Source organism: Papio anubis, chromosome 6 (assembly GCF_008728515.1).
Source record: "Papio anubis isolate 15944 chromosome 6, Panubis1.0, whole genome shotgun sequence".
In the NCBI taxonomy this organism is placed as follows: domain Eukaryota; kingdom Metazoa; phylum Chordata; class Mammalia; order Primates; family Cercopithecidae; genus Papio; species Papio anubis.
In genome coordinates, this window is record NC_044981.1 from 112,087,401 (window position 1) to 112,114,566 (window position 27,166).

General features: G+C 43.3%; 1 long non-coding RNA gene across 2 annotated transcripts; it reads right to left on the reverse strand.

The window, feature by feature from the left end:
• Nucleotides 1-553: 553 nt before the first annotated feature.
• Nucleotides 554-26,982, reverse strand: LOC103883944. Of its 2 annotated transcripts, XR_004184391.1 has the most exons (4): nt 26,894-26,961; nt 10,933-10,992; nt 3,072-3,202; nt 554-1,367 (listed from the first exon to the last, which is right to left on the reverse strand). It is a non-coding gene; the product is annotated as an uncharacterized LOC103883944 (long non-coding RNA). The 2 variants fall into 2 exon arrangements; XR_001901463.3 differs by lacking the exon at nt 10,933-10,992 and having other exon boundaries at nt 26,894-26,982.
• Between the last annotated feature and the right edge of the window lie 184 nt (nt 26,983-27,166).

Genomic DNA, 27,166 nt, shown 5'->3' on the forward strand with positions numbered 1-27,166 from the left:
GCATTTTAAATGGCATGTTTGTGAAAATAGCCCTACGGTTTTGATTTTTTTTTTTTAATGATACCTGAGTCAATATATGGAGTAAAGAGAATATCATGTTTTGTATCAGAGAAAGACTTTGATCCAGGAAAAGTGACACAAAAAATTAAAGTGACCACTTGATTATTTATGTAATAAATTCAGTAAGGCTTTTTATTTGTTTGTCTGTCTGTTTTAGCAAGTGCCTTAGTCAGTTATGGCTGAAATAACAAAAATACTATGGACCAGGTGGCTTAAACAATAGAAATTTATTTCTCCGCCAGGTGTGGTGGCTCATGCCTGTAATCCCAGCACTTTGGGAGACTGAGGGGGGTGGATCACTTCAGGTCAGGAGTTCGAGACCAGCCTGGCCAATATGATGAAACCCTATCTCTACTAAAAATATAAAAATTAGCTGGGCATGGTGGCACATGCCTGCAATCTCAGCTACTCAGGAGGCTGAGGCAGGAAAATAACTTGAATCCAGGAGGCGGAGGTTGCAGTGAGCCGAGATTGTGCCATTGCACTGTAGCCTGGGCCACAAGAGTGAAACTCCCTCACAAAAAAAAAGAAAGAAAGAAATTCATTTATCATAGTTCTGGAGGTTGAGAAGTCCAAAATTAAGGTGCTGGCAAATCAGCTCCTAGTGAGGGCTCCCCTCTTGATTTGCCAGCAGGTACCTTCTTGCTGTAACCTCACATGGTGGATGGTGGAAATAGACCATCTCTCTCATCTTTTTTCTTATAAGACTACTAATCTCATTAATGAGGGCTCCACTCTCATCACCTGTTCACCTCCCAAAGGCCCAATCTCCAAATACCATTGTATTGGGGGTTAAGGCTCCAACATATGAATTTTGCCAAGACATATTCAGTCTTTAGCATCAAGGTGCAAAAGTATGTATAACATGATGCCATTTGAATAAAACAGAGTGGAAAATATGATACATTTATACAAGCTTATATATGTATTTCCTGGAAGAGTATACTCTAAACTTTAAAGAGTGGTTATATCAGGAATTCTCCTTATTAATTTTGCAATTTCTTGGGAGTCTATATTATTTCAAAATAAGGAGTTAAAAAAAACAGTGGTTACTTGTTTTGGAGGGAGTGTGGAAACTGGATAGATGGGGGACAAGGGTGAGAGAATTTCTACTGAATACTATTCCATAATTTCAGAATTTTGAGCTGTTGTAAATATATTATCTATTTAAGAAATTGAATATGTGTTATTTATTTGAATAGTCATTTTGATGGTTTTATTGTATCATATATTGTAATACTCCTTTTTGTGATAGACAGCTGTTTTTTAAAATGTATGTCATCCTGGTTCTCCAACTCCAGAGAGCTCTGTAAAAGATAATAAGCAAAGTTTATTATGGAAGCACTGGCCTCCACAGACTACTGAATTTGGTGGTGCTGCCTGCCATGCCGACAGCTTCTGTACAGGAAAGTGCCCTCCCCTGTGCCTGCTGAAAGGGTGTCAGAGGGGACATGTCCAGTCCATGTGTTCCAACCCCACACAGGCAGCTGAAAATGGCAGAGCCTGTGTTGGGGCCCAGCTTCTCTTTACATCCCACTGAAAACACAGACTAAAGGAACCACTCCATAGCAAGAGAAGAGCAGAACAAATGTGCAGAGAGAAGCAAGGCCTGTGAGGCAGCAACACCTCACAGCCCAGGGGAAAGACAAGGTGAGGGGCCACGGGTGGCAACTGCCTCTGCTCCTAGGAGGTCCCAGGCCTGGCTCGGTTTCAACCCATGTGTCTCCTTACCGCTGAAGAATCAGAAAGATCCTCTATGCCTGTAACTACAAAAGCACAATTCATATCAGTGTCAGGAACGGGATTAAGCCCAGGAAAAATGGGGTGGTGGAAATTGGTTACAGCGCACTGGTGGGTGAAATCTGGGAGGCACCCCCATCTCAGAAGGGAATGCCAACAGCTATGGCATGCAGCAGCTGGCCGGCTAATTAGAGTATTGCCTGAGTCTCTTGGATTTCAGACCACGTGCCCAGCAGAATGAGTCTGCAGGGGATTCTGAAGCCATTGAGAGCCCCAGAGGAGCAGAAACGTAAGGACAACCATGCCCGAGGGTGGATTTCTATCATGTTTGGTGACTCGCAATGGGAAAGAAAAGATTCTTGCTCTCAATTGCTTGGTTCAAGTCAGAGAAGAAAAGCAAAGTGACCATGCATTCCTTCATTCATTCATTCACTCATTTATTCAACATATATTTTTGGGGGATCCATGCAAAAGGCATTGCATTTGGGGCCAGACATAGACCAGAGGGCAGTAGGGGCTGCACATGCCTCATGGAGCCCAGAGCCACAGAGAGACAAGCAGATCAAATCTCACATACTAAGGCCACATTCCAACTCCCCGATGAGCTGCTAGGGAGCTGACTGGAGCATGACTGGGCTGAGTTGGTGAAATCAGAGGCTTCCCAGAGGAAGGAATGGCTGAGTTGAGGTTGGAGTTGTGAGTGGGAATCAGTCATGGGGGAGGAGAGAGCCTTCCAGGCAGAGGTCACAGCAGGATAATTGAGGAATCAGAGAGACCGAGGGGTTGAGGAGGAATTACTTAATTACTTAGGTGCACCAAACCAGTCGGATTAACATCCAAAGGACTGAGCCCCGAACAAAGAGTCAAGCTACTTTTTAAGCATTTTGTGGGGTGGGGGAAGATTTGTGCAGGGGGAAGCATATTACAGAAGTGAGAAACAAAGAGAGTTATTCAATTAAGACATGCATTACATTATTTCTTACTTTTCAAGGAACAACACGTTTTATGACTTGAGTTTATCTGTCTAGTGACCTTGCAGCTGCACAGCTAGAGAAACAGGGTCTTCACAATGCCCAGGAGAGGGAGAGATAAGACTCACTAGCCTCAGAAAAACAGGCAGTCAATTTTTAAAGGACTTCAGCTCTTTCTCTTCCTCAGGGGGAATTGGTTTTTCTTACATACAACTGAGCTTTTGCTTACATATTTTAAAATTTCTTTTAATTCCTGTTCCAGGTGTGGGCAAAGACCTACGCCTTGGAAGGAACAGGTACCTGTAGAGAGGATTGACAGGAGCTGAGGATTTCAGGAGGGCATAAACAGGGGATGCAGGGAGCCAGAGAGGTAGGAAAGTGCCAGATGAGGTAGGTCTCTGTAGGTCATGCTGGTAAATGTTTTCTTCACCCTAAATGGAATGTGGGGAGGAAACAGTGACAGGTTGAGAACTGGGGACACATCAAGCACACACCACGTGGTACCAGGTTCCCTTCTTAGCACTTATGCATATTTACTCTTATGTACCTCACAACAACCCTGTGCAATAGATCCCATTAGTATCTTCATTTTTCAAATGAAGAAAATGAAGTACAAATAGGCCGAGGGTCAGTGTCAGATAAATGGGCAGAAATAGGCCCTGTGTGTATCCCCTTGGAATGGCTCCCCTGTTGTTCACTTCTTCATAGCAGGCCAGAGTCCTTGGCCAGAGCCCATTGGTGCCACACCGGCCTGGTTGGGGAATGGAAAGTGGGAGGTGCAGGTTTCTTGCACTGATGTAGGAGGTACAGGTACTTGGCATGTGTGGCTCCAGCTTAGCTTAGGAGAAATACAGAAAAGAGGTTTAAAAATGCATATAGCATAGAGGAAAAGAATTGGCAGCTGCTACCAGGGGGCAAAGGGTGGCAGGAACAGGTAGTGGAGAGGGGCAGGGCAGGTCATGGTGATGCCAGGAGGGGAGGCACACAGCCCTGCAGCTCTGGTGCCCACACTGCTTTATATTCCAAAGCACCTGCAGGGCCAGTGAAGTGCATCCTTCCCAGCACTGTCACTCTTGGATTTCCACGATACTATCCCTGCCTCCTTCTTGATGTGGATTCCCACAATGCTCACCTGAGCCAGACCCCCAGTTCTCCATATCCAATCCCATCTCCATGGCCAGACCTCTCTTTCATGGTCAAGTCAAGATAGCAAATGCCTTGTGTTCCCCACCAACCTTGATGGTAAAGGCCTCTGCTAATATCAAAGTTTCCATTTGGTTTCATTTTAGCAGCAGAGCTGTGGTTGGCGGCATAGTGTCATGCCACACTGCTGACTTGGGGAAGGCCCAACTATCTCTCTACTCTGAGTAGCTCTAAAGTACCCTGGTCAGCTTGTTTCTGCAACATGTTTCCTCATCAAATGAGGAAAAGGGAGGAGTGCTGAGGATGGATGCATTGGAAGATGGTATGAGATACTTTCACACCGGTTGTGTTTCATTACTCACTTCAGATTCGTTGTCTGGTTTAATCATTTCATTTCCACTGATGACAGAAAATTTAATTTTGCTATCAAGACAATTTTGGCTAGGCATGGGGGCTCATGCCTGTAATCGCAGTGATTTGGGAGGCCGAGGCAGGATGATCACTTGAGGCCAGGAGTTGGAGACCAGCCTGTCAACATAGCAAGACCTCATTGCTACCAAAAAATAAAAAATTAACAAATTAGCCATGCATGGTGGCCCATAGCTACTCGGGAGGCTAAGTGGGAGGATCACTTGAGCTCAAGTGTTTGAGGCTTCCGTGAGCTATGATGGCACCACTGCACTCCAGCCTGAGTGACAGAGCAAGATCCTGTCTGATATGTCTGATATGGTTTGGCTCTGTGCACTCACCCAAATCTTATCTCGAATTGTAATCCCCATGTGTCAGGGAGGGACCTGGGGGGAGGTGACTGGATCATGGGGGCAGTTTCCCCAGGCTGTTCTCATGACAGTGAGTGAGCTCTCCTGAGATCTGATGGTTTAAAAGTGTTGCACTTCCCCCCCATAAATTACCCAGTCTCAGGTAGTATCTTTGTAGCAGTGTGAGAACAAACCAAGACACTGCCTCAAATAAGTAATAAATAAATAAATAAATGACAATTTTACCCCTCTGTTTTGATACAGAGACAAATAGCATTTTCTCTCTCTTGCCCTTCCATTTCCCTGGGTGCCCACAGAGTGTCCTGGTACTGGGAGAGAGAGAGGCAGGTCTTGGTGTGGCCCCATCTTGGCAGGTCCCATGGAAGGGTCTAGTCCCGGTGGTCTTAGGCAACAGGCAGTGTGCAGGCTGCACCTACACCCAGGCATATTCTGCCTCCCACCACCTCTGCAACCTCCAAACCCAGATCACAGGGCCCTTCTGGCTGGTCCATCATCAACCAATCTCCATGCCCCTTGGGAGTAGTTTCCAAGTCTCTTGGGATATTTGTTCCCTTGCGTTTTTGGAGACTAGGGGAAGGGGAGGAGGGTTGTTGCCTATCTCAGGCCTCTCTCACTTATATAATTTGATTTTTTTCAACTAGCATGCATTTAAATTTTTAAAAATATATATTTTGAAAATTTTGGGGGGTAAATAGTAGATGCATATATCAACATGCACTTTCGTATTTTTTATTGTACTAAACTACATATAGCATAAAATTGACCCTCTTAACCACTTGTAAGGGTACAGTTGGTGGCATTACAGTTACATTCACAATGTTGTGCAACCATCACCAGTATTTCCAAACCTTCTTCACTATGCAATAGAAACTTGAGACCTATTAAATAAATAACCCCATTCACCCTCCACCAGCCCCAGGTAACCTCCAGACTGCTTTCTGTCTCTGTGAATTTGATGACTCTGGGCACTTCGTATCATGTGAAACTACACAGCATTGGTCCTTTTGTCACCAGCTTATTTCACTTAGCATAATGGCCTCGAGGTTCATCCATGTTGTAGCAGGCGTCAGAACTCTCCCAAAAGATCGCAAAAACCCTAACCTCACACAAAGGTCATCACAACCTAACACTTCTGGGAGGACATCTGCCCAGCAACTGCCTGTCCAATCATGAACTGGTGTCATTCTTATTATTGGTCCTTGTAGCCAAGGATAATTATCTCAAAATTTTGACATAGTTATTTTATTTCAAAATAAAATATGCATGCCATAATAAGCTATGTTCATATTCGGGGAGGTAAGGGAAAATAATAATAAATGAATAAAATTAAAAATTAAAAGATACTAATAATAAAAGAAAGAAATGATTTTCCCTTACCTCCCCGAATATGAACATAGCTTATTATGGCATGCGTATTACCTTACAGTTTCCTAATCCCTAAGTAAACTTTTTTTTTTAAGAGAGCCTCTTTTTGTTAAACTGTGGGCTGACGACAGAATCGCACACACACAGAGTCCCTGATTTAGGCTAAGAGGGGACAGGGCCCACAGAGGATTTGAAGCTTTTACGTAGTCTTGAACTCATTGTCTTCTGGCACAGTGCTGCTCAAGGTGCCAGTCCGGAAAGGAGCTTGTGCCGGGATGTAATCAATGCAGCTTCCTTCCTCAGGAAAGTCTTGTCCCCCAGTCTTGTCCCCCTCCCCCTTACGGGAGGGGGACAATACTTTCCTTTCATAAAGGCCAGTGGAACTAAACAGTGTGTACAGTGATGTGGTTGGTGTCCCTGAATTTACATTCTAGTACATGTTTCTTACCTCATTTGGGACTGGTAACCAAGAGTCATGTTCAGAAGCCCCATCTGCAGACCACATTTTGAATAGTACTATTCTAGAAGACACAACTCCCCAAGACACACAGGTTATTTTTAACTCTCAATGCTGATGTTAAATCTAATGATCCCTGTGTTCATTTTCCTTTTTGCTTTTCGAATATGTATTCACCAAAGAAGCCAAATGTGTTTGAAAAACTTTCCACAAAAGAGAATTCTTGGGGCATTGAGTGAGGTAACTGTTCTATCCACTCACACAAGCCAACTGGTGTCAAACATTTAAATCAACTGCTCATTTAGCAAGTTCAAGCTGGAAGACTTGAAATAGGATGTGTCTGTGTTGTACTCCATGATCTTATCTCTGTTCTAATGTGAAGCTGGAGAAACTTAACGAATTCACAAACGCTTTAAAACTTAATTGGCTTTATGCTCACTTATATCAACCCACCAAGAGTATTTATCATATAGCTAATTGCTCAGAGGGCTTATGATGCTGACATTTATCGTGTATTACCTACTGTGTGCCAGCACTGTATTAACCCTTTATCTACATTAGCCCAATGAATTCTCAGGATGAGGCATCTTGTAAGAAACTCCACTGCTCTGAAAAGAAAAGCAAATGAAGAACTACCTACCATGGCCCAGGCACAGTGAGTGAGTCAGAGCCGGAGTCCTCAGAGTGTGGTCCTGGACAGAGCATTGGCAGCACCTGGGAACTTGATAAAATGCAGGTTCCCAGGCCTCACTCCAGGCTTCCTGAATCAGAAACTGTAGGACCATGACCCTACAATCTGTATTTCAACCGCCCTAAAGTGACTCTGATGCTGGCTAAAGTTTGAGAGCCACTGAGCTACAGGAAAGGCTCTTTCTCACATGCCCTACTTTATTCCAAATTCAGATTCTCCAAACCCAATCCCCTACATCACCCAGAAAAGCAAATTATTCTAAAGATAAAACAATTATTGAAAATTGTTCTTACGTGGTGTCTTAATAAAGCACCATTTTGCTTTTCTGCAAATAAAAAAAATCGTCAGAGCTAGTAATTATTTATCACTCTTATTTTTCCTCTAAGAATAATTTATTGGGACATCATTTTTGGAAAACAAGATGGCTCTTGACAAAGGCATTGGCTGCTTAGCATTTAAGAAGATGCCTGATTGCATTAGTTCGCTGGAGCTGCTGGGACAGAGTATTGTAACCTCTATGGTTTAAAACAACAGAAATGTGTACAGTGTCTTGCACATAATAAACTCCCAGTAAATGGATATTCAAAGCTTCAATAAAGAATGGAAGTGATGTTTTTAAAACTGTTTTAAGGTAAAATAATCTGGTCACAAAATCAGGGGCCAATAAAAGCTGTGGCAGGAAGGTGAGTCAAAGAACCATTGCAGCAGTTCAAATGAAAGCTAACGGGGGTCTTATTTGGAAAGAAAACTGTGGGACTGGGAAGAGGAACTGTTTGCATAAAATTTGGCAGTGGTACCATGGAATACTATGTGGCCATAAAAAAGAATGAGTTCGTGTCTTTTGCAGGGACATGGATGAAGCTGAAAACCGTCATTCTCAGCAAACTAACACAGGAACAGAAAACCAAACACCACATGTTTCCACTATAAGTGGGAGGTGACCAGTGAGAACACATGGACACAGGGAGGAGAACATCACACCCTGGGGCTGGTCAGTGGGTGGGGGGCAAGGAGAGGGAGAGCATTAGGACAAATACCTAATGCATGCGGGGCTTAAAACCTAGATGATGGGTTGATGGGTGCCGCAAACCACCATGGCACATGTATACCTAAGTAACAAACCTGCACGTTCTGCATATGTGTCCCAGAACTTAAAGTAAAATTAAAAAAAAAAAAAATCAGTGGTGGTGGAAGTGACATGGTCCCAATATGGAGGACTAAGGAGTGGGAATTAAAGGTTATATCCCACCTTCTCCAAGCAAATCACGTATTCCCGTCCTTACTTTCCTTACTCCTTACTTTCCTTGTGGAAAGGGTTTTGGATTTCCCCAGCTGTATGTACTATTCAACATGATGAGCATTTAAGTGGAGCCGTGATGGGTTTGGGGAGAGGCTCTTCATAGAAGAGCTCTCAGGAAAAAACGCTCAAAAGAAAATATGGGTCTCAGAAAGTTGAAGTTGGTTCTGGAACGTAATTCAAGTGAGTCTATACCTCTGTTCCAATCAAAGCATTAATTTTGAGGTTGAGGGATTTTCTAAGTGTTTCTTTTCCTTACCCAAAAAATATCTGAACAGTGCTGCTTTGGTCTTGGGTAGGGGCCTAAAAAATAAAAATTATAGAAGTTCTCCAACCACCATATTATATGATCTTTTGAAATCAATGCCTTTATATGAAAAAGCTTAACCACAAACAACATGACACGCATTCAAGAAAAGAGGATAGAAACTCTGTAGTGGTATTAGTCACAAATGTTTTTGATAGGAAAATGTCATATTCCGGAGCAGTATTATGTAAGAGTTATTGATAGTATATTCGCTTCTTGTGGAGACTTAATTTTTACAAAACAAGACAGTTTTCTTTAAGAGAGAGATAGGGTCTCATTCTGTCACCCAGGCTGGAGTACAGTGGTGCAAGCATAGCTCACTGCAGCCACAAACTCTTGGGCTCAAGCAATCCTCCCACTTCAGCCTCCCAAGTATCTGAGACTACAAGGTGTCTCTCAATAAAGGCATTTGTTGCTTGGCATTTAAGGAGATGCCTGATTACGTTAGTTTCCCAGGGCTGCTGTAACATAGTATCAGAGTCTAGATAGTTTAAAACACAGAAATGTATTATTCTCTCACAGTTCTGGAGGCTGAAAGTCCAAAATCAAGGTGTCAACTAAGAGGCAGGGCTCTCTCCTGATTACACTGGGACCACCCAGATAATCTGGAATAATTTCCCTAAAACAAACAAAGTTCCAAAACTAACAAAAAATCAGTGACCGGCCAGGCGCAGTGGCTCACATTTGTAATCCCAGCACTTTGGGAGGCCGAGGCACGCGGATCACAAGGTCAGGAGATCAAGACCATCCTGGCTAACACAGTGAAACCCTGTCTCTACTAAAAATACAAAAACAACTAGCCAGGCATGGTGGTGGGCGCCTGTAGTCCCAGTTACTCGGGATGCTGAGGCAGGAGAATGACGTGAACCCGGGAGGCAGAGCTTGCAGTGAGCCGAGATCGTGCCACTGCACTCCAGCCTGGGCAACAGAGCGAGACTCCATCTCAAAAAAAAAAAAAAAAAAAAAAAAGAATCAGTGACTATGGTTAAAAAAATTACAAACATCAAATCATTTTATGTGAATAAAAGTATCCCAGCTCAGATGGTGAACTTTTCAAAGATTCAAAGAACAGGTATTACTCAGGCTAAATATAAAGTTTCAGAGTATATATAACCATGAAAAGCTTCCCAATTTATTGAGCAAAATAGTATAATCTTATTTTAAAATGTTAACAAAGATAGCAGACCAGAAAATAAAAATTAGTCTCATTTATGAATCCTACTCACAAATTTTACAAAAAGAATTGGCCATTTCATTTATTAGTGTGTTTAAAATGTATCTTCTATAGTCAAATAAGATTTACTCAAAGGATACAGGATAATTAAATAAGAAGAAACCTGTTACAGGTTGAGAATCCCTAATTTGAAAATCGAAAATTGAAAATACTCGAAAATCTGAAACTTTTTGAGAACCAACATGACACTCAAAGAGAATGCTCACTGGAGAATTTCAGAGTTTAGACTTTCAAATTAGGGTGCTCATCTATAACAAAAAACTTTCAAACCCCCCAAAAATAAAAATTCCAGAACATTTCTGGTAAGAGGCATTTCAGATAGAGATGTTCAACCTGTAATATATTACAACTGTTGGTCAAATTTTTAAATTATATAATAATGTCCAAAGATTTCCAGAAGTTATCTGATATTTAACACCCACTCTGATTTTTAGAAACTTCTTTAGCAGCCAGTAATTTTAAAAATCTATCTTAAACTCAATCAACATTGTTTCTGATAAAACACAATAAGCAATTTTATTAAAATCAGAAATCAACATACAAAAGAAAGAAAGAAGAAAGGAAAGAAAGAAGGGGGAAAAACTCACTCTTGTGTTCTTGTTCTTGAAATTCTGGTCAAAAATTAAGGATTAAGTATATAATAGACCCACTATTATAATGAAATGCACTATAAGAACTGAAAATTTTTAAAAATCAGATGGCCTGTATCTTAATTTTAAATCATTTTGGAGTGGATTAGAACAGAGATTTGCAAAGTCAACTGAGGGAGACACTGGCTGGCTTTGCTTAGCCTACTGTAATGATAATTATAAAATCATAACTCATGTTTTCATAAGCATTTCCTCTGTCAGGCACTGTGATACTCACTTGACACCATTTAATACTCACTTCAGATCTACAAGGTAGATGTCAAGAAGCATTTTCCTTCCTTACTCCTTACATTCCCACCTAGAAAGAAAGAGATGTCCACTGGCTCCCAGTCCTTTCTCTCAACCTCCCCTTGCTCACTGCTTCGCAGAAGACTCCGCAGGACTCTCGTCCCTCTGCAATCTCTATTTCCTCGAGGCCTGTCCAGATGCACGAATCATTTGTTCCTCCCAGGAGTAAGCCTACTGGAGCAGAATTGGTTGAGTTGGGGGATGAGAGAGATGGAATAAGACAGTGGTAGTTGTGAGGAGGAAGAAGTGGGAAGCCCGATTCTACCCCCAAATCCACCTGCATTCTTCAATTGACTTTTCCCAGTAATGAAACTAGTAATTTGGGTTGATCCATCTAACTTCTGGGTCTACATCTGAACTCTGAGGAGCAGAGGGAAAGGTGGTAACAATCCCACTCAAGCCCCACAGCGGGCACTCTTACTGTCCCTATTTTATTAAAGAAATTGAGGCCTGAAGAGTGTATTAGGCTGTTCTTGTGTTGCTATAAAGAAATATCTGAGACTAGGTAATTTATAAAAGAGGTTTAATTGTCTCACAGTTCTGCAGGCTGCATGAGAAGCATGGCACCAACACCTGCTTAGCTTCTGGTAAGGGCCTCAGGAAGCTTACAGTCATGGCAGAAGGCGATGGGGAGCCACTGTGTCATGTGGTGAGAGCAGGAGCAAGAGAAAGAAAGAGGAGGTCCCAGACTCATAAACGCCAGATCTCATGTGAAATAACTGAGCAAGAACTCACTCATCACCAATGCAATGGTGATAAGCCATTCATGAGGGATCCATCCCCATGATCCAATACCTCCCCCTAAGCCCCACCCGTAACACTAGGGATCGCATTTCAACATGAGATATGGAGGGGACAGACATCCAAACCATATCAGAGGGGTTAAGCAACATACATGGACAGTCTTGGTATGTCTCCAAGACAGGCCACTGAGAAAGACAGGAGGCAGCCAAATGCCTAGGCAGATGGGGGCGGGTCCCTGGTGAAACCCTGGCTCCAAACAAAGACAATCTAAAGCCTGAAAGCCAAACTACAAGTTAAATCCTCGGACAAGATTGAGAACTTGTCTTCCCGTTTGGCATGCTTTCCTCTGATTGATCCCCATGCTTCACCTATTTTGCATATACCTACCATTTCCTAATTGTTTCCTATGCTGTTGTGTGCACCTTTGAGTGGTGTCTTTGCTTTAACCTTTTTTGCATACTCACAAACCAATCAGCACACACTCCCCATCCTGTGGCTATAAAGACCCCAGACTCAGTCAGTAGAGGAGGAGACGACCTGACTTCAGGGAAGAGACAACCTGACTTTGGGGAAGATGATCTACCCTTCCTGTCCCCTCTCTAGTTCCCCTCTCCATTGAGAGCCATCTTCGTCGCTCAGTAAAATTCTCTGCCTTCACCATCCTTCAATTATCTGTGTGACCACATTCTTCTTGGATGCTGGACAAGAGCTCAGGATGCACCAAATGCAAGCACCCAGAAAGGCTGTCACACTGCCCTTTGCCCTCACTGGTGGAGGGCAGCTGCCCCACACAATGATACAAGGGGCCAATTGATCTACTAACATGCTGCTATCTGTGGATGGCATAATTAAAAGAGCACTGTAACGCCCCCTCTTGGGCCTCAGGGTTGCAGGCACCCTCACCTGGGCACTGCTGCATTCCCCTCAAGGCGACATAGCTGGTCTGGCCACAAGCCCTGCACAGAGTTTGCTCCTGTGTCAGTGCCCAGAGCCATGGGCTGGATCCTGCACTCACTAGCTCACATGCTCCCTCCCACAAGGGGCTGAGCACAGTGGGCTGAGTAGATGGGGCACCCCTTCTGTGAATCCAGCAAAGGGGTCAAGAAAAATCCTGCATCACCACCATGTTCATACCTGCCAGACATCTATGATGTAAAAGACACCAAATGCACAGTACACAACTTCTTGCCCCACACAGTGGTTGCAGTGGTCCTGGTACCCCTTGGGAAGAGTGTCCTAGGCAGGGAAGTGTGGTCATAGGGTAGGCAAATACTCATCTTTACAAAGTAATACCAAGCAGGCTTCCAAAGTGTTCATCAACCTGCAGTCCTCCTGCAGTGGTCTACAATGTTGCAGAAAAATTCATCCTGACATTTGTTGGATGGTAAGGAAGACTATTCGAGTGTCAACTAAACAAGCAAACAAAATCAACGTTTTAAAGAATTAAAATTAGTTTTATTCAGAAGTCTTGAGGACAGAGACTGAGGATGATAGCCCAGGAGCATTCCTGTTAGACTTCCCAGAACACTGTTTCAACCCACTGCTTATATAGAGGTGGCAGGATGTCAGAGTGTGCAAAAGCACATCAGACTTGCTCAGAAGTCACATTATCACAGAACTACATCAAAGTCTGGGTGTAAGAGCACATCTGGTTACAGATTACAGAGGCATAATCGCTAACGCTGTCAGATTTTATCTCCTATGTAGGAAGAGGCAAGGATTAGGGTTATTTATCTTTTAAGGAATACAGTGACTCAAGGAAGAGATGTGGGAGGCCGTATGCTCTATCTTGTTTTGTCTTCAAAGCTGCACATTATCGCAGAGGCAGGGGTTTTGTGAAATTATGTGGGCAAGCAAAGATGAGCAAACATGGTTTCTTATGTTTGCTACTTTGTCTCACACAAGGGACTATTGCAATGGGGGTTTTGCTGTAGGGGAGAGAGATTGGGCTCAACTCCAAATACAACAAGGACAAGTGGAGATTTATACTTGTCCTTGGAGTAAGGCGAAGTAGGGTGGAGGGTCAGTAGATGGAAGATTACTAAGAGGATACATCAAGGCTAGGGGCATTCTTGTGGAAAGCGGGCCAGGATGACAAGACATCAAGGGTGGGGAAGAGGAATTTGATCAGATATCAAAGATGGTCAGAAACCAAAAATGAAGTTTGAGGAATTTGGTCAGATATTGACAAAAATGGCTCTCAATGGAGAGGCGAATCTTAGATAAGCTGACCCAGCAGGATTCTTGCTAAAACTGGACTAAGCAGGCCAAGGGCAGAGTCCAAGATCAGGACTTAGTTGAAAAGGGGGTCCCGAGGAGCTGACTCGAGTGTGGTCAAAGAGAGAGTCTTTGTCAATAAGAATCTTTGTTAAAAGAGGTGTAGCTGTAGCACATCTCAGGTCTCAGAGAGGCTGAGGTAGGAGGATTGCTGGAGCCCAGGTGTTTGAGACCAGCCTGGGTAACACAGTGAGACCATGTCTCTACTATTCTTAAAAAACTTAAACAAAATTTTTTAATGAAAAAAAATGTTCAAACTCAACAGTATAGAAATGTAAATTAATAACAGAATACCATGTTGAATTACTCTAATCAGTACACCAACTCAGCCAGACTCATGGAATTATATTAAAACATAATAGTCAAGTTTGGCAAGAGTGAGATAAAGCAGTCTTTCTTGTTTCATACGCATCTGGAGTATGTAAATTGATACAGCTTTTGTGAAAAAAAAATTGCCAATATTCATTAAGTATCATTTGAAAGGTAATTAAAAAAAAATTTAGAAATAAACCTCAAAGAAAGAGTCTGAAATGAAAAGAAGCTTTTTGCATAAAAATGCTCATTTCAGCACCACTTATAATAGCACAACATTGAAAACAACAATAAAGAGCAATGCCAGAAAGATGATTAAATAAATTGTGATGGACTACTAAAAAGCAAAATTCTGTTTTCTGAAATATTCAATATATGAAGAAATAAATTGGAAATTATATAAGTAAATTGAAAATAACATTAGCTACAAAACTTTACATTCAAAATTTTATATAAAACCTATAACACAATATTAAATTTTAAAGGACTATATGAGTATTAGAAATGTGCATAAAACAACTTAGAGCATGTATCAAAATATTAATACTGGTGATCTCTGAGTCATACTTGATTTTCAATTTTCCTATTTATATTGTTCAACATTTTTCACATTTTCAACAATCAATATATAATATTTCTATAAATTTTAAAGGTTAAAGTATATATTATTTAATATATTAAAACTCCCTTACTGGTGTTCAAGGGTCTGGAATCATTAGTGAAGAAACACAATATCGTGTAATGTAGTGCATGCTCTGGGTCAAGCTGCTTGTGTTTCAGTCCTGAATTTGCCACTTGCCAGTGGTGTGAACTTAAGCAAATTACTTAACTCTTTTGTGCCTCAGTTTTCTCCTCTGTAAAATGGAACAATAACAGTACCCAGCCCATAAGGTTGTAGTGAGGAGTAACTGAGTTAATATATGTAAAGTGCATAGAACAAGTTTTATGAACGTAATGTTATTATTATATATAAAAAGAAAGAGTTCTCAACCAGATTGCACACTTCTTAAAAACAAGGCCCATTTCTCTTAGTTCTTTTATATCTTTACCACTACCTTCCCCCCAAAAAACCCAAAAATAGTGCTGAGCCAATAGTAACGTTCCTTGCCTATAAAACAAGATGTCAGCCCCTTCTTGCCCATTCCTGTTATTCATTTTGCTTAAGTATTACAAATGTCAGAAGGGACCTGCATGGATAGACTGTGAAAATATGGCTCTATCGTCAAATTCGTCATTGTCATATTACCAAAGCACAATATCATGATTGAACACATAGGCAATGAGATGTTAATGAAAGCAAATCTCAACTAGCCACTTGGATTTTTATCAAAATGCTCTGCACAACTTTTGCCCTTAGAGCAACAACAACACCTCTGGCAGCACAAGGAACTGGGTGATCGAGGGCCTCCTGTGGCTGCTGAGAATGAAGAGCTACTGGCTTTTGGGTAAGGGGCAAGGAATCCTAGAATGTGGCCCAAAGAAAGTCGTGGGAGAGTCTGATCTTGATTTTAGAAGTTGGCGAGCAGTAGGGGAGTGGGATCCCATTCAAGGGAAGATGTGGGCATCAGGAGAGATTGACTGATTATAAGAGCAGATTGACTTTGAGGTTGGTAATGGGAACTTAAGTAGGAAACTGAAGGGAGAGGGGAGGTCAGAGTGTAATTGCCCAACATGTTCTTCCTGCCCACTGCACCAAGAAAACCAATTCACTGAAATGGCAGTATTGCAGTAAAGAAAGAGTTAAATTAACATGAGGTTAGCCATGCGGCAGATAGAGTTTATTACCCACAACAGCCTTCCCAAGAACTCAGAAGTTAGGGTTTTTATGAATAATTTGGCATGCAGGCAGGGGACTAGGAAATGGGTGCTGCTGATTGGTTGGGGGTAAAATCATATGAGTGTGGGAAATGGTCCTCACATGCTGAGTCTGCCTCTTGATGGGGCCAAGGGACTGTCTGAGACATGAGTCAGGAGTCTGGATGGGGTTGGTGAGTTGCCAGAATGCAAACATTTTAAAAACATCTCAAAAGCTCAATCTTAGGTTCTACAATAGTGATATTATCTCTAAGATCAATTGAGGAAGTCACAAATTCTGTGACCTCTGGCCACATGACTCCTAAGCAGTAAGAGATTATAGAAACTATGCCTACATTTTAGTAGATTGCAGGCCCCTCTCATAATCCTACTCTTGTAGCCTTTCATTAATCAGGGTTTCAGCCCTGGAAGAAGGAAGGGGTCAGTTTTAGGGAGGGACTATTATCATCCTTGCTTCAAAGTTAAACTATAAACTAAATGCTTCCCAAGGTTAGCTTGGCCCACACCCAGGAATGAATGAGGACAGCCAGCCTGTGAGGCTAGAATTAAGGTGGACTCAGCCATGCTAGACTATCTCACTGTCATAATCTTTGCAAAGGTAGTTTCAGGAGAACAACAGCCACCAAAACAGAGGCAACTACTGAGCACTGGTACTGTCCACCATGCTGGAGTGATGGTTGTGAAAAGGCTGCTTTGGAACGCATGGCAAATGGTGTGATGGGGTCTCCATCTCCAGCCAGGGAATGCTGCCACCGCTCACTAATCCAGCTGTCATCCCCACTAGGTCTTACTTAGTTGAAGACACACTGGGTCTTGCTCAGCATCACTCCCTCTTTCTACATCCAATTATTGGTCACCAAGAGATCCAAAGGCTTGGCTCTCTAGCTAAATCTAGACAGTTCCGAAGGTTGATCCCATCTTCAGAACTCCCTGTAGGCTGAGCTGTGGCATCTGTGGTGATGATATCACAGCCCAATGTCTCCCTCTGCCCAGTCCTGCTTCTCCATCCCCCTCCTGCTGTGTTGACCCCAAGAATTCTCCCTGATAAAGTCCTGTGCAGTTGATAATCTTCCCCTCAGAATCTAGGACAGTCCCCTCCTGTGGCGCTTATATCCTAGTGGGACGGCTGGAAAGCAAACAAGCAAGCCAATCAATCAATACTTTCAGGAGCTAGTAAGTACTAAGAGGAACAGAAAAAGGGTAAATTGATAAACAGTGATATGACATGGCTAGGGTGATCAGAGAAGGCCTCTCTGAGGAGACAACTTTGGGACTGAGAACTGAATGGCAAAAAGCATCAGAGTCAATGGTCAGCAGAACGGAGAAGGCTGCTGAGGCTGGAGTGGGGTGGTTCAGGTTGAGTGCAGTAGAAACCAAAGTTGGAAAAGGGTCTCTCTAGATAGGAGCTTGTGTGCTATGATAAGGAGTTTGGGTTTTATGCCAAGTGAACGAAAGACTCTGGAGGGTTTAAGTACTGGAGAGACCTGATCTAATTTAGGTTTGCAAAAGATCGCTCTTGCTACCGGGACAAATAAATTAGAGAGAAGAGTAGAGGCAGGAAGATTATTCAAGAAAGTCTTGCCTATATCTAGGTCACTGTTTCTCAGAAGGCAAGTTGAAGCCCAGTCATGGGTAGTGAAATCAAATTCAATGGTTTATGACCTTAAACATTTATTAATGAACTAGCATAGGCTGGACTAGAATATAAAAGAAAATTGAGTGCATGGCATTCAGTAATGGTAAAAACTATTTCATGATGCTTAATGTAGTGAAAAATATTTTTGGGTATGTGCATTGGTTCAGGATTAAAAGCAAACTTCTTGGCCAGGCGCAGTGACTCACGCCTATAATCCCAGCACTTTGGGAGGCTGAGGCGGATGGATCACCTGAGGTCAGGAGTTTGAGAGCAGCCTGGCCAACATGGCGAAACCTCATCTCTACTAAAACTACAAAAATTAGCCAGGCTTGGTGGTGCGCCCATATTCCCAGCTACTCAGGAGGCTGAGGCAGAAGAATCCCTTGAACCTGGGAGATGGAGGTTGCAGTGAGCCAAGATCACACCACTGCACTCCAGCCTGGGCAACAGAGGGAGACTCCGTCTCAAAAAAATAATAATAAAATAAAAGCAAACTTCCTATGGTAGATCTTGGTAACAAAAGTTTGAAAGACACTGGTCTTGATTGGGAAGGAACACTGGCGTATACAGGTTGCATTATGTAACCAAGGCCAGGAAAAGATGACTTAAGAAGGAACTAAGAGTAGGCTGTGGCCGGATGCAGTGGCTCACACCTGTAATCCCAACACTTTGGGAGGCTGAGGCAGGCGGATCATGAGGTCAAGAGATCAAGACCATCTTGGCCAACATGGTGAAACCCCGTCTCTACTAAAAATACAAAAATTAGCTGGGCATAGTGGCATGTGCCTGTAGTCCTAGCTACTCGGGAGGCTGAGGAAGGGGAATTGCTTGAACCCAGGAGGCGGAGGTTGCAGTGAGCTGAGATCGCACCACTGCACTCCAGCCTGGAGACAGAGCGAGATTCCATCTCTACAACAACAACAAAACAGTAGGCTGCAAGGACAAAGGGAGTGTGATGTCCTAGAGTAGTCAACGGGGTCAAAGACACCTCAAGAAGTGTAGGGACAGAACAGGTGAAACAGCACATAGACCAGTTTCAGAAAGACCAGAGCATAACTAGGGAGGTCCAGGAGGGTGCAGAGCAGCTGCAGTGAGATGGTTTGCACTTTGAAGCAGTGTCAATCTTGGCAGAGGCAAAATACTCTCTCTTGTTTCAAAAAAACAGACCCCACCACAAGCTGGCAGGCACACACTCAGAGAAGTTCCCAGTTTCCATTTGAGAGAGCAAGTTCATGAACTTGGCAGGAATAGGCCAGTTGTGCAACCTCACCCAAAAGGCAGGAGTTCCTCTTGTGGGTGGCAAGCTCCATGGCCCTCTAGGAAATTGAAATGGAAGAATAATGGTATCACAGCCTGAAAGACAAGGCAGTGATGTTGACAGTAATATTTAAGGTGAGCTGGAGAAGTCTATGAGGAAGCATCTCAGAGAGCCAAGGGCATCCTTCTACCAATAGCTTCCACAGGTCCGTAGTTCCACAGCCTTCTCTTTGATCTCTTTGATCTTTGATCTCTGGGCCTGGTGCCGTGCTCATGCCTGTAATCCCAGTGCCTTAGGAGGCTGAAAAAGGAGGAGCCCAGGAGTTTGAGACTAGCCTGGACAACATAGCCAGACTCCGTTTCTCCAAAAAATAAAAAAATTTAAAAAAATTAGCCAGGCATGGTGGTGTGAGCCTGTAGTTGCAACTACTTGGGAGGCTGAGGTGGGAGGATTGCTTGAGCCCAGGAGGTTGACGCTGCAGTGAGCCATGATGGGACCACTGTACTCTAGCTGGGGCAACAGAGGGAGACCCCCAACTTAAAAAAAAAGTTCTCTGGACACATATGTCTAGGAAATCTTGGATTCTGTATTCTTTCTTGTTATGTGTTAAATTGTTCCCCTAAAAAATATGCTGAAGTCTTAATACCCAGTACCTCAGAATGTGAACTTATTTTGAAATAGTGTCATTACAGATGTAACTAGGTAAATTAGGCTGGGTGGGGTAGCTCACGCCTTTAAGCCTGGCACTTTGGGAGGCCAAGTTGGGTGGATCATTTGAGCCCAGGAGTTGGAGATCAGCTTGAGCAACATAGGGAGACCTCATCTCTACCAAAAAAATGTACTAAAATTAGCTGGGCATCATGGCATGCACCTGTAGTCTCAGCTACTTGGGAGGCTGAGTCAGGAGGATCACTTGAGCCTGTGAGGTTGAGGCTGCAGTGAGCCATGATCACGCCACTGTACTCCATCCTGGGCAACAGAGCAAGACCTTGTCTCAAAACAAACAAAACGAAACACAAACTAATTAGGTAAATTAGGATAAAGTCATACTGGAGTAGGCTGGGCCCCAAATCCAACAGGACTGGTATGTGTATAAGAGACCCAGGGAAATGGGTCTGGTGTTTGTATAAGACACAGGGAAACAGCTCTGTGATGGTGGAGGCAGAGATTGGAGTGACGTGTTTACAAGCCAAGAAACACCCAAGGATTGTCGGCTGACACCATCAGCTAAGAAGAGGCAAGAGAAGATTCTCTCCATGAGGTTCAGAGGGAGCATAGCTGATGTCAGGTTTCTGGCCTCTGGAGTTTGGAGAGGATACCTTTTCTTTAAGCCACCGGCTTTGCAGTGCTTCGTCGTGGCAGCCCCAGGAAACAAATACACTCTCAAGAGTCACAACTTACATATAGCGTCCGAAAGTCTAAGAAGCCCATTGTTTAAGACACAGTGACCTAAAATAGTGCTTAGGAAAGTGATTCTAAGGAAAATGTGTTTTCATCCCAATCTTGACACTTTGGTGTGCTACTTATATCATGCTATCGTCAAGGGTCCAACTAGAAAGGAAGAGGTTAAACTCTCAGACCAGATTTCAGGGAAACCCTGTAAAGCCAGAGGTTAGGATTCACAGTGCCAGGCCAGGCTTCTGTACCATTTTAAGGCCACTCGTCAGTAATGATGCTTTCACTTCCCCTTGTCACCTGCCTGCCAGGCTGTGCCCACCCCAGGTCTGTTGGCAGCAGAGAACTCACAAGAGAAGGTGCCTCAGCGGATGCCATTTGTGTCTTCATCTCACAGTCTTAATCTGGGTGGAAGAAGGGCAGGAGAGAGGTCTTATCTCTTTTCTAGGGAATATTCCCATGCACACGACAACAGGGTGAGAACCAGAGCCATCATCATTCCGGTGAATAAAAGTCAATCGGAGGAGTCCAGCCAGTGGTGAGGTGGCTCATGCCTGTAACCCCAGCACTTTGGGAGGCCGAGGTGGAAGGATTGCTTGAATCCAGGAGGTCGAGACCAGCCTGGGCAACATGGCGAAGCCCCAAGTCTATGAAAAATACAAAAAAAAATTAGTCAGGCATGGTGACACATGCCTGTGGTCCCAGCCACACGGGAGACTGAGGTGGGAGGATTGCTTGAGCCTGGAAGGTAGAGACTGCAGTGAGTGGAAATCACACCCCTGCACTCCAGCCTGAGTGATGGAGCTCAGATCCTGTCTCAAAAATAAATAAAATAAATAAAGATTTAAAAAGTATATCAGAATGCAAAGTATTTCAACAAGTTTGATAGAACTGAACTGTCTATTAACTCAGAGGCCTTTGGCTCACCCTTCTGTCTGTTTAATAGAACATTCACATCAATTACCACCACTCTCCTGTAAAACAAGGAAGAGCAGAGCGATGTGTAAAGCGAAGTGGTCCCAGGAGAGGACGAGGGCATTGCTGAGGAGAGGTGGATTTCCAGGGATGCCAGGAAGTTGATGATGGTGCTGGTCTTGCCCAAACCCACTTCCTCTCATGGATTTGACATGGAGCTTATGTGATATGATGTGAACCTATTTGTTTGATCTCCCTTCTGGGGTGTTACCACAGAAATCAAAGCAATATTCAGCATTCAGAAGACTGAAATGTCATTGCCAATGAAAAAAAGTCAGTTTGTAGAGTTAGGAACACTGGCGGAAGGCTATTGAAGGAAATGCAGAGGTGGCTTCAGTGGGAGATAACAAGTTCAAAGTAACCACAACAGGGCCGGGCATGGTAGCTTAAGCCTGTAATCCCAGCACTTTGGGAGGCCAAGGCAGGCGGATCACCTGAGGTCAGGAGTTCAAGACCAGCCTGACCAACATGGAGAAACCCCATCTCTACTAAAAATACAAAATGAGCCGGGCATGGTGGCACGTGCCTGTAATTCCAGCTACTCGCGAGGCTGAGGCAGGAGAATCACTTGAACCTGGGAGGCAGAGGTTGCAGTGAGCCAAGATCGCACCACTGAACTCCAGACTGGGTAACAAGAGTGAAACTCGGGGAAAAAAAAAAGTAACCACAACATCCCAAATTCAGACTCTGTAACAGCCTTCCTTGCTCACAGTCTAAAAGGACAGTTTTCATAAGTGAATTTCAGGTAAAGCACATTGTTGCTCTGTAAGCCATAACGGAGATTCCTGCCATGTTGTAATTAGACGGACAGCTTGCCAGCAGCTTAGGACAAACCCAGAGCTTAACTTCAGATTCAGGCAGCACAAGTTACTTAAGGACGTTTGGGGCTATCGAGGGATTTTGCTAATTCCCCAGTGATTTTTCACCATATCTGTACTTACAGGAAAGAAATAAATTCTCTCTGGAATGTATTAACCTCTATTTCTAATTTCCATAGCTTGAGTAATACTGGGGAGCATTGGGAGGGAAAAATGGATAGCCACACTTCCCATCAGCAGAGAGAATCAAAGAACCTAGAGATCCCCCAACTTCTTACTTTCCTGTTGACAAGTGGTTTCCATGGGTTGCAGGAGAGTTACCTGCAGATCTGAAACATTAACCAGATCCCCAGATTCCCAAGTCAGTGTTCTCCCCACTGAGCCCTGGAGTCAGACGACCCGGGATTAAATTTCTTCTCAACCACCTACAAGCTGTTTGACCTTGGGCAAGTCACTTAACCTCTCCAATCTTATTTTTCTTACTCATAAAGTGAAGATGACAAAACCTTTTCTTTCTTCCTGCCTCACAGATTGGTTACAAAGCTCAGGACAGATGAGTAAAGTCCTTAGAAACTGGCAGAAATGTTTACAAAGGGAAGATGTTACTAGGAATTCTCCTCTGAAGGGAAGTGTGGGACTGCCCTTCACTAATGATGAATGACAAGATGGCAGACCCCAAGGCTCCTGAGTGCCTGACAGGAAAATAACAAAAATACACAAACTTTGGGTCTGTTTTTAAAAAAATACCCTCATGTGCAGGGTTTGGCATGGGTTAGGAATGTCAGCCTGGGACAGTAGATGTGTCAGAATTGGTTCCATCAGGTTTGCAATCAAATCTCCGGAAAGGAAAAAGAAAAAGATGCCACTTCCCTTTCCCCACTTCTGGTCAGGTCTCACCTGTCACTAGTACCTGCCAAAGGGCAAAAGAGAAAGTGTAGGGGACATATAAGGACATCTCCTGTGCCATTGTTCCCACTGCTTATCCTTCTAGCCAATCTTGCATCTTAACCTAAAATGTAAGAGGAAGAACAGTTACTCTATGTGAAGGCTAAAGCAACCCCATCTTGAATGCTAAGCCACCATTTTCTGATTAACCCAAGTTCCGGGAATGCCTCTAAGATTTCTATTTCCATGTGATTACCGTAAATCCTGTCCTTAAGTCAAAACAATCTGGATGGTTACCAGAAACCCACATTTATCAGAAGTCCTTCCATTAGGCCAATTCCCTATGGTATATGAGCCCTGCGCCTGGAGGTTGATGGTCCAGGGACACCTCATCTTGTGGCTGCCTAAGACATGGCTTCTGATCATAAGTCCCTATTAAGTGTTTTTTTTTCTGTGAAACTGGATTTATCAGCCTCTTTCTTCAGTCTCTTGGATTCCTCAGATTTTTATTATTATTATTATTATTTGAGATGGAGTTTCACTCTTGTTGCCCAGGCTGGCGAGCAACGGCACAATCTCGGCTCACTGCCGCCTCCACTTCCCGGGTTCAAGTGATTCTCCCGCCTCAGCCTCTTGGGAGTACCTGAGACTACAGGCGTGCACCACCACGCCTGGCTCCTTTTTGTATTTTTAGCAGAGATGGGATTTCGCCATGTTGGCCAGGCTGGTCCTGAACTCCTGGCCTCAGCTGATCCGCCCGCCTTGGCCTCCCAAAGTGCTGGGATTACAGGTGTGAGCCACTGTGCTCGGCCTTCCTCAGTCTTAAGTGCTAGTTTTGCAGAGATCTGCCACTGTAGAATATTTGGTGAGTTAACCAGGAGCTGAGAGACCAAGAAATGAGTGAAGGGAATGAAGTATCCATGGGGGAAAATCCATGGGTGGCAGCCACTTCTATGTGGAGTGGTGTGGTTCCCCATGTAGATGCTTATGGACCACCACACGAGGACAGGGACACTCCAAAAAATGCTGGTAGGTTTCATGTGATAGTTAACTGAGAGCCATCTATCTCACTGGGGTAAGGAAAGGCAGCTAGCAGCTGCTGCAATAGAATGGAAAATATTCTTTTATAAGAAATCGATAGTCAATAGTTGGCTTTTTTCGGCACCAAGCGACCAGCACAGGTCTGCATGTCCTCCTTTGTGGTGGCTTTTACCTTGTTACAATTTTTTTTGAGATGGAGTCTCGCTCTGTCACCCAGACTGGAGTGCAAGTGGCGTGATCTCAGCTCACTGCAACCTCCACCTCCCAGGTTCAAGCCATTCTCCTGCCTCAGTCTCCCAAGTAGCTGGGACTACAAGTTCATGTCACCACCCCCGGCTAATTTTTTGTATTTTTAGTTGAGATAGGGTTTCACCGTGTTAGCAAGCATGGTCTCGATCTCCTGACCGCATGATCCGCCCGCCACAGCCTCCCAAAGTGCTGGGATTACAGGCCTTGTTATGACTTTTACTTCCTCTACAATCAAATTCCAGCGTCTTCTCAGTGCTCTACCAGGACTGTGGGCCAACCTGGGGCCCAGCCAAGGGCCTCACTAAACCATCCAATCAGTAGTAGCCATAGGCTATTTTATTTAGCCAAAGGCAAAAATGAGTCAACTGAATTCTGTTTTTCCATTTACTTCTGTCTATTTTTCCTCCCCCTTGCCACCCTCAATACCACAAGAGGGGACAAAAAGACAAAACAGAACAAAAAAGAGATTTTCTAACAGCCTGAGATCCCTTAAGGAAAACAGAAGAGATGCCGAAGTCTCCTCTTTTGGGGGGTGCGGGGGGACTTCTGTTTTTTCCTTTTTATTTTTTAATGAAACCTCAAGAGTTGTAAAGAGACAGATTCCTCTCAGATATAAAACTCTGCTCTCTTTTGTACTGCATAACCCAATCTCTTTGGCTTTTGGGGTCTGCCAGAGGTTACTTTGTACTGTTAGAGAACTCATATTAGCGTGTGATGGCCGGTGAGTCACAGGCAAGAGCTACAGTGTTAGAGATGGCTAACAGCAGTTGTTGACAGTAGATGGTTATTACTACCGAGGGATACCTGTTTCTTTGGGCATTTTGATATGAAAAGCACAATTTGGGCACCTAGAAGCTATGGAAACACCCCTCAGTGAGGGATGAGACTCCCATGGGGGATGGGATCAATCAGATCATGGAGTGAACTGATTGATGCTGAGTTGCCCACCAGCCTTGGGGGAACATCATCACAGTACGGTGACTATGGAAGCATTGCAGTGTCCAGCCCAGTGGCCCTTTCCTCTTTTAGGGACCCATAACTCAGTGTAAAAATGGGATCTCTGATTTTGGGAGATCTAAGTGTTCTACCTTCCAACTAGGCCTGATTTCCTTTGCCCTGTCATCAAAGAGCTTGACTTTCATGCCAGTAATCTAATCAAGAAGCAAACCAAGTTGAAAAGTCCACCTATCAAACTAAATCAGTCTACATTTAGCTGGCTATTTTGATAGTCTTTGTAAAAGAAATTTACATCTGTAAAGGAGATCACTATCTATAAAAGTGTCTCATTCTCTGTACCCAAACCACTAGAAACCTTTACGTTAAGAAGACAAAGTCTTAACGTTTACATTAAAAACTTTACCATGTTTAAGATACTTTTTCTGGCAATATTGTTTTAACTGGGCTTTTACCTGTGCCCTTTGTCTCAGCAAGTAATGGTATTTAGACATAAGTTCTGTGCCTTTGAGATGTAAATGTTCTACCTTATTTTACCTAAGAACTATGTCTTTGAAAATGATTGCTAATCTAAAGGAAAGAGAGAAGCTACTTGAAAACTGGCCAACAGTCTTCTAAATCTTTAAGACCTGCTTCTGCCTGTGTGTCTCTATGTCTCTATGTTGATATGTGTCATGCGGATGTCATATTTTACTACCAAAATATATCAAATAACTCCAGTAAACTGACTTAATGAGAAACTAAGCACTTAAATCATTTTTTTAAGGAAAAAGGAAACTAACTCCAATGCTTTTTAGCTCGCATGACTTTAGCAATCTTTGGTAAATAAAACTAGTTTTAAAATTGTTGGTAAAATAAATAGGAATGTCTTCAGAATTGTCAGAACTAAATATAACTTAGATATTTTTGCCTGGGTCTGCTGGCCAAACAGGTTTAAGCTAGCTCTCCTAGACATTTTACGATCATAAACTTGACTAGGCGATATTTTGGTAATTGTTCGACTTGTCCGTGAACTTATGTCTTAGAACCATTAGATTCCAGGCTCTAAACAAATGGCCATGGTAAGGCCTGGGAACATATGCAGAGTTCTCCCTGACCCAGCTGTGCCTCTTGGCTATGCTGGAAAAGGTCAGGCATTATCTCCACATCTCTGTTCACGGCCTCTATATCTGGTATACAATTATGATTGCTTACTTCCTAGGTTTTTCAATAAAAACAAGAGTTAATAAGAGTTAATATTGTAATTAATGTATGTAATTAAAACTACTAGGTACAAGAGAAACAGTTCTATATACAGAGTGTATAAAGAAAGATGTGTTTGGGTGAAGTTATAAAAAAAAATGAAGATGTGGTTTTTGCTAAAGGAGATGTAATTTTGTCTAGTTTAGAGGTCATTTAAAGATTTTTTTTTTTCCAAAATGAAGGTTAAAAAAAGATACAGATAAAGCTAAATGGATAAAAAGAGAAAGGATAAAAGGGAGCTCCCAGGGAGTTGGTTCACTGGATGCATGAGGAAATGCAAGCTAATAAGAAGTGCACTAAATACTGTTACCGGGGGTCCTTGCTCCTAGAGCTCCCAAGATGTCCGCGGGCTGCTTCCCAGATGGTGGCAAGCCTCGTGTTCTCTGACCTGGGGTTCTGGGCCTCACAGAATTCAAGGAATGGAATCTTGGGCCTTGTCGTGAGTGTTATAGCTCTATTAGAAGCCATGGGTCACAGAAGAGAACCATGGAACCCAGGGACTAGTGTTCAGCTCGATTAGGACGAATCTGGGCACTTAGCTATGCAGGAACAATGGTAAGCTTTTAGCCAGATTGGGAGCGGT